Source organism: Suncus etruscus, chromosome 8 (assembly GCF_024139225.1).
Source record: "Suncus etruscus isolate mSunEtr1 chromosome 8, mSunEtr1.pri.cur, whole genome shotgun sequence".
NCBI lineage: Eukaryota > Metazoa > Chordata > Mammalia > Eulipotyphla > Soricidae > Suncus > Suncus etruscus.
The window spans coordinates 20,418,295-20,431,829 of record NC_064855.1 but is presented as its reverse complement, the minus strand read 5'-3'; the positions used below and the strand labels follow the sequence as shown (position 1 = coordinate 20,431,829).

The window sequence follows — 13,535 nt, the reverse complement described above, 5'->3', positions numbered from 1 at the left end:
AGAAATAGCTCCTGGCAGGCACCGGGGACCATATGGGACACTGGGATTTGAACCAACCACCTTTGGTCCTGGATTGGCTGCTTGCAAGGCAAACGCCGCTGTGCTTAAATGTCTGAATACTCCATTGTCTTTCTAATGTACTTGTCATGGGGCTGGAGCAATAGCTTAGTGGGTAGGGTACTTGTGTCAACCTGTGTTTGGTCCCTAGCATCCCATATGGTTCCCCAATCCCATGAGGAGTGATCCCTGAGCATAGGAGTCACAAATATACTTTGAGCACTGCTGAGTGTGGTCAACCCCCCTTCTCATATACTTCTGATAATCTTTCAGGGTTTGAAACCTGCCCTTCACGCTGCTTCTTGGAGGGTGGCTATCAGTGCTGTGGTGTGGCATTGCAGATTGTTATGAAGGAGCCTCTCAGGCCTGCACTTGATAATAATATAACAATTACAATGATAATAATAATATTAAAGTGCCTCTGTTGACTCACATGTGCATGGGAGGTGAGAAGCTCTGCATTCATTCTCTCTTTCCACCCAGAGCTGCCTCTCTGACCTACTATTATCTTCTATTGTTCTGATTTTCACCAATCCTCTCCAATTACACTGCCCTCTTTGGCTGTTCTTGAACCTTCCAGCTACATGTCTACCTCAGGGTTTCTACAAAGGTTCTTTTACTTTTCTTTTCTCTCAAAAAGCTGCATCATAGGACCCTTTGTCCCATCTGTGAAGGTTATTGTGACTATTCTCCCTCTTTCTCTTGACTCTAGATCTCTCTTATTCCCTGCACTTCTTTTTCACCAGAGTGTATTAATTTCCTAAGGCTGTTTCATAACAATGGCCATACTTGAGGTAGCATAAAGCTACAACATTCTAGTAGCCAGAAGTGGAAATTAAGGTGTCAGTAGGATAAATTCCTTCTGGCAATACTGAGGGACAATCTTTCTAGAAATTCTCTCTCCTAATCTCCTGGTCAGTTGATGCAGCATTGTGATTTCAGCTGCCATCTCCCAGGCATCTCTCTGCTGTGTCTGGCAGATATTCTCACTTTTCCATTTCTTACAAGGACACCAGACATCGGGTTAATGGTTCAGCATGGAAGGCCCAGCCAGGATAATTTGACCTTTAGATTCCTTTTTTTTAAAATTTTTTAATATATATTTTATTTAAACAACTTGATTACATATATGATTGTGTATAGGTTTCAGCAATGTAAAGAACACCACCCCTCACCAGTGCAACATTCCCATCTCCAATGTCCCAAATCTCCCTCCTCCCCACCCAACCCCCCGCCTGTACTCTAGACAGGCTTTCTATTTCCCTACATTCTCATTATTAGGATAGTTCACAATGTAGTTATTTCTCTAACTAAACTCATCCCTGTTTGTGGTGAGCTTCATGAAGTGAGCTGTAACTTCCAGCCCTCCTCTCTTTTGTGTCTGAAAATTATTATTGCAAGAATGTCTTTCATTTTTCTTAAAACACATAGATGAGTGAGATCATTCTGTGTCTTTCTTTCTCTCTCTCTCTGACTTATTTCACTCAGCATAATAGATTCCATGTACATCTATGTATAGAAAAATGTCATGACTTCATCTCTCCTGACAGCTGCATAATATTCCATTGTGTATATGTACCACAGTTTCTTTAGCCATTCATCTGTTGAAGGGCATCTTGGCTATTTCCAGAGTCTTGCTATGGTAAATAGTGCTGCAATGAACATAGGTGTAAGGAAGGGATTTTTGTATTGTATTTTTGTGTTCCTAGGGTATGTTCCTAGGAGTGGTATAGCTGGATAATATGGGAGCTCGATTTCCAGTTTTTGGAGGAATCTCCATATCGCTTTCCATAAAGGTTGAACTAGACAGCATTCCCACCAGCAGTGGATAAGAGTTCCTTTCTCTCCACATCCCCGCCAACACTGCTTGTTCTCATTCTTTGTGATGTGTGCCAATCTCTGGGGTGTGAGATGGTACCTCATAGTTGTTTTGATTTGCATCTCCCTGATGATTAGTGATGTGGAGCATTTTCTTTCAAGTGTCTTTTGGCCATTTGTATTTCTTCTTTGTCAAAGTGTCTGTTCATTTCTTCTCCCCATTTTTTGATGGGATTAGATGTTTTTTTTTCTTGTAAAATTCTGTCAGTGCCTTGTATATTTTGGAGATTAGCCCCTTATCTGATGGGTATTGGGTGAATAGTTTCTCCCACTCAGTGGGGGCTCTTGTATCCTGGGCACTATTTCCTTTGAGGAGCAGAATCTTCTCAGCTTAATATATTCCCATCTGTTAATCTCTGCTTTCACTTGCTTGGAGAGTGCAGTTTCCTCCTTGAAGATGCCTGTAGTCTCAATGTCCTGGAGTGTTTTGCCTACATGTTGTTCTATATATATTATGGTTTCTGGTCTGATATTGACATTTAGATTTTACCTTCGTACATGATGTTAACTGGGGGTCTAAGTTCAATTTTTTGCAAGTGGCTAGCCAGTTGTGCCAACACCACTTGTTGAAGAGGCTTTCTTTGCTCCATTTAGGATTTCTTGCTCCTTTATAAAAAATTAGGTGATTGTATGTCTGGAGAATATTCTCTGAGTATTCAAGCCTATTCCACTGATCTGAGGTCCTGTCTTTATTCCAATACCATGCTGTTTTGATAACTATTGCTTTGTAGTACAGTTTAAAGTTGGGGAAAGTAATTCCTCCCATATTCTTTTTCCCAATGATTGCTTTAGCTATTCGAGGGTGTTTATTGTTCCAAATGAATTTCAAAAGTGCCTAATCCACTTCTTTGAAGAATGTCATGCGTATCTTTAGAGGGATCGCATTAAATCTGTACAGTGCTTTGGGGAGTATTGCCATTTTAATGATGTTAATCTTGCCAATCCATGAGCAGGGTATGTGTTTCCATTTCTGCTTGTCCTCTCTTATTTCTTGGAGCAGAGTTTTATAGTTTTCTTTGTATAGGTCCTTCACATATTTAGTCAAGTTGATTCCAAGATATTTGAGTTTGTGTGGCACTATTGTGAATGGGGTTGTTTTCTTAATGTCCATTTCTTCCCTATTATTATTGGTGTATAGAAAGGCCATTGATTTTTGTGTGTTAATTTTGTAACCTACCACATTGCTACATGAGTTTATTATTTCTAGAAGCTTTTTGGTAGAGTCTTTAGGGTTTTCTAAGTAGAGTATCATGTCATCTGCAAACAGTGAGAGCTTGACTTCTTCCTTTCCTATCTGGATTCCCTTGATATCTTTTTCTTGCCTAATCGCTATAGCAAGGACTTCCAGTGCTATGTTGAATAGGAGTGGTGAGAGAGGACAGCCTTGTCTTGTGCCAGAATTTAGAGGGAAGGCTTTTAGTTTTTCTTCATTGAAGACAATATTTGCCTCTTGCTTGTGGTAGATGGCCTTAAGTATATTGAGAAAGGTTCCGTCCATTCCCATCTTGCTGAGAGTTTTGATCAAGAATGGGTGTTGGACCTTATCAAATGCTTTCTCTGCATCTATTGATATGATCATGTAATTTTTATTTTTCTTATTGTTGATGTGTATTTTGTTAATAGATTTACGGATGTTAAACCAGTCTTGCATTCCTGGGATGAAACCTACTTCATCGTAGTGGATGATCTTCTGAATGAGGCATTGAATCCTATTTGCCAAGATTTTGTTGAGGATCTTTGCATCTGTGTTCATCAGCGATATTGGTCGGTAATTTTCTCTTTTGGTAGCATCTCTGTTTTGTTTAGGTATCAAGGTGATGTTGGCTTCCTAAAAGCTATTTGGAAGTGTTCCTGATTTTTCGATTTTATTAAAGAGTCTTGCCAGGATTGGTAGTAGTTCCTCTTGAAAGGCTTGAAAGAATTCATTAGTGAATCCATCTGGGCCTGGGCTTTTGTTTTTAGGCAGACATTTGATTACTGTCTTAATATCCTCAATAGTGATGGGGGTGTTTAGATATGCTACATCCTCTTCGTTCAACTGTGGAATATTATGAGTCCAAGAATTTATCCATTTCTTCCAGGTTCTCATTTTTAGTGGCGTAGAGTTTCTCAAAGTAGTTTCTGATTACCCTTTGAATCTCTGCCATATCAATAGTGAGCTCTCCCTTTTCATTCCTAATACGAGTTATCAGGTTTTCTCTCTTTCTTTGTTAGTTTTGCCAGTGTTCTACCCAATCTTATTTATTTTTTTCAAAGAACCAACTTCTGCTTTCGTTGATCTTTTGGATTGTTTTTCGGGTTTCCACTTCATTTATTTCTGCTCTCAGCTTTGTTATTTCCTTCTGGCTCCCTATATTTGGTACCTTTTGTTGAGCACTTTCTAATTCTATGAGCTGCGTCATTAAGCTGTTCAGGTATGCCCCCTCTTCTTTCCTGATGTGTGCTTGCAAAGCTATAAATTTTCCTCTCAGGACCACTTTTGCTGTGTCCCATAGGTTCTGATAGTTTGTGTCTCCATTGTCATTTGTTTCTAGGAAGGTTTTGATTTCCTCTTTGATTTCATCTCGGACCCACTGGTTATTCAGTATTAGGCTGTTTAATTTCCAGGTATTAAAGTTTTTCTTCTGTGTCCCTTTGTAGTTCACATATAATTTCAGGGCCTTGTGGTCAGTGAAGGTAGCCTGCAAAATATCTATCCTCTTGATATTATGGAGTTATGTTTTATGTGCTAGCATATATTCTATCATGGAGAATATCCCATGTACATTAGATAAGAATGTATATCCAGGTTTCTGTGGGTGGAGTGTCCAAAATATATATATATATATATATCTAGTAGGCCTCTTCCTTCCATTTCTCTTTTCAGGTCTAGTATATTCTTGTTGGGTTTCGGTCTGGTTGACCTGTCAAGCGATGACAATGCCATGTTGAGGTCTCCCACAATTATTGTGTTGCTATTGATATTATTTTTCAGATTCGTCAACAATTGTATTAAATATTTTGCTGGCCCCTCATTCGGTGCATATATGTTTAGGAGAGTGATTTCTTCTTGCTTTACATATCCCTTGATTAATACAAAATGTCCATTTTTGTCCTTTACATCTTTCCTGAGTATAAAGTTTGCATCATCTGATATTAGTATGGCTTTTTATGGATGTTGTTTGCTTGTATGGCTTTTTTATGGGTGTTGTTTGCTTGGATGATTTTCCTCCAGCCTTTTATTTTGAGTCTATGTTTGTTCTGACTATTCAGGTGCGTTTTTTGTAGGCAGCAGAAGGTTGGATTGAGTTTTTTGATCCATTTAGCCACTCTGTTTCTCTTAACTGGTGCATTTAGTCCATTGACATTGAGAGAAAGAATTGTCCTGGGATTTAGTGCCATCTTCATATCAAAGTTTTGTGTGTCTGTTGGTCAGTCTTGTCTTAAAGAGGGTCTTTTAGTTTTTCTTTTAAGAGTGGTTTTGAGTCTCTGAAGTTTCTGAGCTGTTGTTTGTCTGTGAAACCATGTATTGTTCCTTCAAATCTGAAAGTGAATTTTGCTGGGTGCAGTATTCTAGGCTAAGCATTTATTTCATTGAGTTTTGTCACTATGTCCCACCACTGCTTTCTGGCTTTGAGTGTTTCAGGTGACAGGTCTGCAGTAAATCTCAAGGATGTTCCCTTGAATGTAATTTCTCTTTTCAATCTTGCTGCTTTCAGAATTCTTTCTCTATCTGTGGGATTAGTCATTGTGACTAGGAATTGTCTCGGGGTGTTTTTTCTCTTTTAATTGGTACTCTTCAGGCATGCAGGATTTGATCGCATGTATTCTTTAGCTCTGGTAGTTGCTCTTTAATGATGTTCTTGACCCTTGATTCTTCCTGGAGATTTTCTTCCTGGGTCTCTGGGACTCCAATGATTCTTAAGTTGTTTCTGTTGAACTTATCATAGACTTCTATTTTCATCTGTTCCCATTCTTTGAGTAATTTTTGCATTGTTTGATAATTTGCTTTAAGGCTTTTTTCCAATCTCTTCTGCTGTATGGAGTTGTTTATTCATCTCATCTTTCAGTGTACTAATTCTATCCTCAGCTGCTGTTAACCCATGGGAAAGCTCACCCATGTTTTTTTTCAATTCATCTTCTAAGTTTTTCAGACCTGTTATTTGACCTGAAATTTCAGTTTTGAGTTTTCTCATTTCTATCTTTATATTCTCTTTATTCTTATTAGTGTTCTCTTCTATACTTTGATTTCTTTGAACATCTTCCATATTTCGACTCTAAACTCCTTATCTGAGAGACTGACTAGTTGGTTGGCCATGTTCTGGTCATCTGAGTTGCTGTCTTCATTCTCTATGTCTGGTGCTGGCCTGCCTTGTTTCCCCATTGTCACACTTTTATTGTGGGTTTTTCTACGTGTTGTGGTTATATTCATTGACTAAATGATGTGCTCTTCTGGCTCCTCCCTCTCTGGGTGTATCAACTCACCTTCAGGGAAGACTAGCTGTGGGCAGATGAAGCCACACACACAGGATGAAATCAGGCCAAGAATGCAGCACAGCACAGGATACAGTCAGAGATAAGTGCTGGCAGAGTTCAGAGGCTTCCCCCTTTCCGGGGCGTATCAACTCACCTCCAGGTGACCTTTAGATTCTTAACTTAATCTCATTGGCAAATAAGATTTGCAAATTGGACCATTTGAACCAGAGGTTAGAATTTAAACTTACCTTGCTTGGAATCATTATCAAACCCACCACCACCATTCAGTACATTTACACATCAGCTTAACTTAGCTTAGCATGGTGATTGGGTTGGGGTTTCTGGTATGTCCACTTTACCCAGTAGAGACAAGAGAGTAGGGATTACTTCAATAGAGATAATATAGCCAGGTACACACTTGGTTTTTATAGAGTTCACTGAACAAGCCTGTGAGTCTTACGTCTTCGTGTTTGTGTGTGTGTGTGTGTGTGTGTGTGTGTGTGTGTCTGTGTGTGTGAGAGAGAGAGAGTGAGAGAGAGACACAGAGAGAGAGCTGACTGACTACACATCTTCATTTCAGAACTCTCCTTCCTTTGATCCTAAGTGTGTCACATTTCTTGTTTCATCCTTGTCTTCTCCAATTGTCCCTTTTCAGGTTCTATTGAGGGAAACCTTTCTTTGCACCCCTCCAACTAGTGTGACCCTTTCCTCTCATCTATTCTCTCTCCCTGGGGAGCACTCCAACCTTGTGACCCCTCACATTTCTGATACAGGTAGTTCCCATTTCTTTATCTCTACATCAGTCTTTCCTCTGAGCCCTGTTTCCACTTTTTCTTCTCTAACTATTCCATGGGAACTTTATTCCATGGGAACAGTACTCTACAATGCTGTCTTTTCCCCTTCAAACCTGTCTTCCACAGTTCAGTGCCTAAAGCCAGAGCCTGAGAGTCATTCTAGACTCTCCTCCATTCTGTCTTCATCAGCCCATCATTTTTTGACTCTTAAATAGCTCTCGGGTCTTTCTGTCCTCCACATTCGCACCAGGTGATCCCTTGCCATTTGCCATTCTTTTTACCATGAAAGTGGTCTTTATCCTCAGAGGATCACCCCTTCACAGTAGCTCCATATCACCTTTCAGGTCAGGCTGAGACTTCTCCTCTGCTGGCGTCTCTAAGGCCTGTTTCTGGCCTCCTGGAACTCAGTACACTCACCCTGCATATCCCAATTTCTCTAATTTTTCGTGGGCTGGCCTAGAGCCAACTGGGAAGCAGATTGGATTCTGGAGAAACTCTAGTGAGTACTGTTTTGACAGCAAATATTACCAAAAACCCAGTTAACATTTAGAGGAGGGGTAGCTGTCTTTCAGAGAGAGCCGGGGTTCTATTGAACTCCCAGCCACTGGCACTTTCTTGGAGGCTGTCCATTCTTTCTCTGCCTTTTTGGGCATTAATTGTGGGGATCGATGCTGCAGCAATTATATCATGTTTACTGCAGCCACCACAGATCCGAGGCATAAGTGTCGCTAAATGTCATTTTCATGGTCCCCTGTGTATGGTCTGTAATTATAGCTGGTTCACTACCTTCTTTGTGAGGCAGGCAGATGCTTTTAGCACCCCCCAAAAAGAGAGTAGAAGGACTTTTCTTCTAACCTTGCAAGAACCCTCATTTCCAGACTTCTAAGCACTGAGTTGAGTAGGGAGTAGCTCCTGAACACTATTGGGTATGACCCACAAACTTAAATGTTTCTTCTTATATCTGACATTTTAATTTTATTATCATTTAGGTATGAATGTTACAATAGTATTATCAAATATATGGTATGGATGTACAAAGTTACTGCATCTCCCCAACCCCCACCACTGAGTGCCTGCCAGTGATCTTCTCTCCCTGTCTCTTTTCTCTGTGTCTTCTTCTATTTTGTCTTCTTTCCTTCCACCTTCATTGCTTGTTTGTCAAAGACAAAGGGTTTGTCATGATTATACTGTCTGTTCCCTTTCTTTGCCTATCTCTAATCCACAGATGAGTAAGGTCATCTGGTATTTATTTTTATTCCCTCTGACTTTTGTTGATAGGCACAGTCTCCTCCAGTTCCATCCATGTTCTAGTGAACCGCCTGGTTTTATTTTTTTCTTACAGCTACTTAGTATTCCATTGATTGTATCACGATTTTTTTTCTTTTTTTCTTTTTTCTTTTTTTTTTTTTTTTTGGTCACACCCAGCGGTGCTCAGGGGTTACTCCTGGCTGTCTGCTCAGAAATAGCTCTTGGCAGGCACGGGGGACCATATGGGCCACCGGGATTCGAACCAATCACCTTTGGTCCTGGATCGGCTGCTTGCAAGACAAACGCCATTGTGCTATCTCTCTGGGCCCATGATTTTTTTCCTAAATGCTAACAAACAGTAACTTTATTTTCAACTTTGCTAATTTCATATTTGTATGATGATGCTAGGGATTATTTCAGATAAACTTAAAAAAAAGCATGTGAAATAGGAAGAATGAGTGAGAGGAAGGTCCAAAGAAAGGGGCAAAAGTGGAGACTAGAACCCTAAATTAATAAATTACATTATACTTTTTTTTTTTTTGGTTTTTGGGTCACACTTGGCAGCACTCAGGGGTTACACTGGTTCTACACCCAGAATAGCTCCGAGCAGGCTCGGGGGACCATATGGGATGCTGGGATTTGAACTACCATCCTTCTGCATGCCAGGCAAATGCCCTATCTACATGCTATCTCTCTGGCCCCATAAATTACATTATTCTTGCAGCTTGTACCACTACATAGATGAAACAGCCCTTTTAAACCGCTTTCTCTCTCTCATTTGTTTGTTTGTAGGTCACTCTTGGGGTAATCAGGGCATATTTCTGATTCTATGCTCCGAGATCAACCCTGGTAGTTCCCAGGCAGCCTGATTATACTAATACCAATATATGTGTTCATATTATATCAATTAATATCACTTGTATTGATTTGACTTTCTCCAATTGGCTTAGATCTCTGGTAAGGCAAACATTAGACAAGTTGATAGTTTCTTGTCAAGTTCCAGTCATTTTAGACTGTGTTGTTATATGGCTTTATTATTTTTCTTCATAGACTGGTTGTTACAATTAGTAGTCTAATTTTTTCTGTTTATTTATTTAAACAATTTGTTTTTTAGTTTGTGGGTCAACCTAATGGTGCTCAGTGGTTACTCCTGACTTTGTACTGAGAAATTACTCCTGGCAGGCTCAGTGGACCATGTGGTATGCCAAGGATCAAAACTGGGTTGGCCGTGTGCAAGGCAAACACCCTACCTGCTGTGCTATTGCTCTAGCTCTTAAACAATTTTGTAAAAATTATAGCACCATGATTTACCAAGTTGTTCATAATAGTTGTTTTAGGCATCACATGTTCAAACACCAATCCCACCAGTGCCACTATTTCTTTATCCATTTACTTGTTGAACATTCAGTTATTTCCATATCCTGGCTATTATAAGTGCTGCAGTGAACATAGGTATGCATGTATCTTTTTGAATGAATGTTTTTGTATTTTGGGGATTGACGCCAGAAATTGGGATTTCTGGGAAGTCATTTCTTCCTCCTCCTCTTCCTTTACTTCCTTTTCCTGCTCACCAGTAGTGAATCAGGGTTCCTATTTTGCCATACCTTTCCCAACACTGTTTCTAGTCTTTTTGATATATGCCATTCTTCCTGGTGTGAGATGCTAGCTCATTGTTTTGATTCACATTTCTCTGATAATAAGTGATGATAAACACTTTTTCATATGCTGACTGGCCACTCAGATGGCTTCTTTAGGAAAGTGTCTTCCCATTTTGGTAAGGTTGTTGGTTATTTTTTTGTTGTTGTTTATGAACTTTGTGAGTACTTTATGTTTTAAATATTAGCCTTTATTCTTTGCATTATGTGCAAACATTTTCTCCCATTCAATGGGCTGTCTTTTAATTTTTATTTGGGTTTCCTTCATGCTGTACAAATCTTTTTAATTTGATGTAGTCCCACTGGTTTATTTTCAAAAAATATTTTTTAAATGTGCAGGATCCTCTGACTCCTTTTTCTTACCTTCTGAGATGGAATCTAGGGGAAAAAAGAGAAAGGAGAACTGGAGTGTGTGGATACCCCACAACTGAGAAACAGAGGTGCACAAACTGCTGCAACAAACTTAGGATTTAGAGTAGGAGTCAGCACATTGGGACAGCCAGACCAAGCTACATTCTGCTTTGAATAGACAGGCTGTGGGCTAAGAAGCAGACTTTTTTTTTTTTTGATGTTGGGTGGCACATCACTGTGATGTTCAGGGCTTTCATTCTTGTCATGTCAGAAGTTGCATTTGTCATGTCAGGAGTCACAATGTGTCAACAGGATGGTGCATGCAGGTTGGGGCAGGGCAGAGAAGCCAGCTCATGTCTGAAAGGTGAGGGGTTCTGCCACTGACTTATATACATCCGCAGGCCTGGATTATACATTTTTAGTGTGTGTGTGTGTCTTTGGGGCCATGCCCAGCAATGCTCAGGGCTTACTCCTGACTTTATACTCATAAATAACTCCTGGAAGTACTCCTGGGACCTTATAGAATGCCAGGGATGGAACCCAGGTCAGCCATGTGCAAAGCGAATGCCCTATGCACTGCACTGTACTATCTCTCTGGTCCCAGAAATTTACCGGTTTTTAAAGGGCTGTAAAGAATAAAATGAAAGAGTATGAAACAGTGCATATGTGGCCTATAAGGTTCAAGATAACCTTTCTGGGAATATTTCTCATGACCCTGACCTGGAGGTGTCCATTTACTGGACACTTGAGGCATGGTTGGTGGTTGGTCCATCAAGTAGGGGTCCATACAGCAGATGATGGATTTCAGAGATGTGGAAAAAGGGTTTGGAAAATACCGTGTGAAATTTTATATTGATTCCATGTTGAAACGATAATTCTTTGGATCTATTAGGCTAAACGGGAAAGATGATTAAAGTGAATTCGGCAGTTCACCTTCAGTCTGAGCCTGTTAGCAGCCACATGTGGGCCCCACCTCCCCTTTTCTGCAGCATTGGGCTAGATGGGAAGTGGAGCGTGAGTTGCTCTAAATTCACACTGGAGGTGCTTATTAAATGTTTTATCTGGGCAATGACTTAACAGAGGCCCCAGTTTTTATGTCTGAAAGGAGGGGCAGTGACACACTAGCTGTCAGGGCTGTTTTGAGGTCCGAGTGAAACCCACTGAAGGCATCTGTTGCTGTAGAATGCTAAGTGGTTACTGTGGATTCTCAGAGGCCGGAGGTTGCTCCCACCATTGGCTAATGGGTACTGTGGCAGGGCTGCTGGCACTGATGCTATTCAGCTCTGTACCCCACCTCTCACAGCCCCCCCCCAGGCCTTTCTCCCTGGTGCTCAGGTCCTTGTGGGCATAGATTTTGTAACATATTGTTTTATTTCCTGCCTATACATAGACTACAAAACTTCTAAGGACAGCATCGTTCTTAGGAGAAAGACACTGTGATAGGAACCAGGAGACCAGGATGAAGAGCAGTTACCCTCTCCCAGGATAGCAGGCAGTAGGAGGGTCTATGGTAGCTGGATCAGTGAAGCAGCCCTCCAAGTCCTTCTGGCAAGTGTCTGGCCTGCCATTCTGCCTAGTGAGGTTAGGGAACTGTGCTATATTTAGTACCAAACAGGTTTTTTTGGGGGTGAGATAGGTCTTGAAGCAATGCTCATTGGGGCCCATCAGACAGTGGGGAAAGCCAGTAGTAATGGGGTGAGAGCCCATTGTCCCCATTTTATAGGAAATTGGAGTATTAAAAGGTGAAGTGGCTTTCCCAGGATCTCTGAACAGGGCTGCCAGTGTCTGGACCACCTCTTATGACCCCATTATGAGGCTCCTTCCCTGACTTACTTCTATGTCATCAGAGTCCTTTGTCCTTGCTGCAGTTTCCAGACTGTCCCTAGGATGATGCTTATTGTCTGGGCCCCACCACTTCCCTCTCAGGGCTTGAGGTCCTTGTGTATAGGAGAGGTGAGGCATAGAGGCCCCCAGTTAAGAAATAATGGCATAAGACCAAGTGCAGTGACTCAGTGAGTGCCCAGGGATGGCCTAGTGAGTGTTTTGTGGAGCAAATCTCAGCAGGGAGGGAGGCAGCCAAGTGAGCCTATGTTTTGCTTCTGTGAAACCCCAAGTTGCACCGTGGGTACTGCAGGCTTCTCCACATACACGGGATGTGGCTTTTGAGTACTGACTTCGAGGTACCAACCCAGCACACCTGCACAACAATACCTTGTCAGGAACAGGTCTCCCCAGAACTGCTGGTGGGGTATGGCCCTATACAGTATGAAGATTCCTGGGGTGACCTCCTCCTTTAGTGTGGGTGGTGTGAGTTTCCAGAACATTTTTGTCCAGTCTCTAGGCTTCTTGAGTGAGAGACTGTGCTCACTGGAGCTGAGACCAGCACTTTTGAAACAAGCAGGAATCTCAAACTCTGTTTTCTTCAGATCTCCAGTTACTAAGATGCTACTCTACCTGCACTCAGTTTCAAAGTACATCTGAGACTCAACTATCTCTCATTTCCCTATGCTGTCTGTTCAGGCTGCCATGCTCTGGTCCATTTCACATGCAGCTGATGTGGAGAGTTAGAGTCCCAGACCCTCATCTGGAATTGACTTCACCTTGCTATCTGCCATGCTTCACCTATGCAGGAACATTAATAAAGGTATCTGGTTGCTGTAAGAATTATCTAAATAATCCATGATGAATCAAGACATAAGCCCTTCCACAAATATTATTTATACTGTATGGGCTTCTAACAGATGTCCCTGCATTTCCAGCTTATTATGATGCATTTTCCACTTAGCAACTGGAGGCAGTTTAAAATGTAAATCAAGTTATATCACTGCCCTACTTAAAAGCCACTAACAGCTCCCAAGTCCCCATTAGACTCTGGAGGAATCCGAGCTCTTTTCTATGACCTGGAAGACTTTACTAGTCCAGCCCTCTTTTACCCTCTCCTTGTTCCTTCTCTTCAGTATATCTGTTCTTGGCATGGTGTTGTTCTTGCTGTTTCCAGTATACCAAGAACATAATGGCCTCAAATCAGTGCACTGACTTATTTTTATGGCTTGGCATTATGCTTTATATTTGTTTAAATTGCCTTCTTCCCTCTCAA

At 41.1% G+C, this 13,535-nt stretch overlaps 1 pseudogene; it reads right to left on the bottom strand.

Annotated features, from left to right (window-relative positions):
* Window positions 1–12,400, bottom strand: part of LOC126015833 (uncharacterized) — a 40,616-nt pseudogene extending 28,216 nt beyond the window's left edge.
* Window positions 12,401–13,535: the final 1,135 nt, after the last annotated feature.